This window comes from Glycine max, chromosome 16, assembly GCF_000004515.6.
Source record: "Glycine max cultivar Williams 82 chromosome 16, Glycine_max_v4.0, whole genome shotgun sequence".
Lineage (NCBI taxonomy): Eukaryota > Viridiplantae > Streptophyta > Magnoliopsida > Fabales > Fabaceae > Glycine > Glycine max.
Genome location: NC_038252.2, coordinates 32,703,323 through 32,705,274, shown reverse-complemented (window position 1 = coordinate 32,705,274; position 1,952 = coordinate 32,703,323).

Genomic DNA, 1,952 nt, shown 5'->3' with positions numbered 1-1,952 from the left:
TAGTAAGTTTAAGTTCCTTTTTATTTTCACAGAGTAGTTACCAAAAGGCTGGACTAACGGGAATAATAAATTAATATCAAATTTCATTGTGGATGGCAACTGTCAAATTTCATTGTGGTGTCACTCATCCTACCTATAAAAAAGATAACAGTAGTATATCATTAGACAATGATATAACTTTTTTACAATTAGTATATTCTAATTCAAATTTAGATTTTTTACATTTGATTTAATTATAAATTGTTTTATATTATTAGTTTTTTATGATAATTTAACTAAAAATTATATTTAGGTCGCTCATTATCAATTGGTTTGTCATATATAGTAGTGTAGATGACGGTAACCAATAAGGTCCAGTTAGAAAAAGCATAATTGTATGGAATATCCTAACAGAATGATATTCCCTGCATGCAGCATAAAAAAGGTGTGTTTTACTACACTATTTAAAGACGGTGGTCTAAAAACCTTTTTGTGTATCGGTGGTAATTTTATAAATATCTTAACCATTTTAAAAATAAAATCTTAAAACGACAGACGCAAAAACATCGTGTAATATATTGAGCTTTGAGCGTGAGTACAACGCGCGCGTGATGAAGTTTTTTCTTTTCGTTTATTGTTCCATTTGTGTGTGTTTTTTATTTTATGTAGTCACTTAAAAATAATAATTCATTTATATTTTTATAATTATAGGAAATAAAGTATAAAAATAATTATATAGTTAATAATTATAGATGAAGAAAGATCAAATTACCCAAATAATAATTCTTGTAGAATTATATGAACTATGGTTTTTTTTTCTTACTATTTTTGGACCAAATTTAAATTACCAAGATCCACCCAAAATTTCTCTTGTGTGATTCCTTCTTTGGACACCCTTTGAGATGCTATAGAGAATGAAACGGTTATATAATAAAGGGGTGCAAAATTTTAGCATGTGGAATTAAGGTAGCCAGCCACCATTAAAATAGTGCAAACTAAACTATAATATATGTATATATGGTATGTCCCATGCTCTGTGCTGTATGCTCTAGCTTCTACCATGCGCGTGAACGCACACACCCCTCCACCACCTTTATAATTTTTTTTATTAGTTTAATTTTTGTGGTGCACAAATTGTTTTTTGGTTTCTGAAATATATATAGAAGGGAAATAGTTTTTGGTGCACAAATTGTTCACACAAAGCTTTACCTAAGAGTGACTCCTTACAGCATCTCCACCTCCAATGCAGGTTTCTTTCCAAGTGCTTAATGGAAATTAAGAAACCGTTCCTTAATATTTTTTTTTGCATTGAAACAAGCTGACATGACAGAGTGGATTCTTGAGAATAATTTCTTATATAAAAAATCTAAATGTTTATATTTTTTATGGTTTCTTATCATTTCTTATATTAAATTAAAATTTTATGTAAATTTTTTTGTAAATGACATAACACTTAGGAATCATGAAAAATAATGCGGATCATAAAAAGATATTAAAAAACCCATATAAAAAATTTGGGTTGGAAATGCTTTTAATCCAAACAAATCGTTGTCATCGCTCAGATTTCAACAGTAAAAATTGTTCTTTACTGCACGTGCATGCGTGATCTTGTCGTTTTAATTAAACCCTTTTGCCAAAAAGTCAACCAACTAGGTCAGCAATTTCGGCGCAGAACTCTCAGTTCCATGTCAGCATGAGTGTATAACTGCCGTGATTTACTTTGTTTTGCCGCCAATTAAGTATAAAAATAATTATATAATTAATAATCATAGATGAAGAAAGATCAAATTACTCAAATAATAATTCTTGTAGAATTATTTCTCATCTCATCATTTTTATTAAGATTTAATAATTATAATAAACAACTCATCGTAAATAATATATAATACATATAATAATAAAAGTAATTTTTTTATCATGATATATAATTTTTATCGTCGCCTGATGCATACCACGTCCGCAGATGGAGGCGA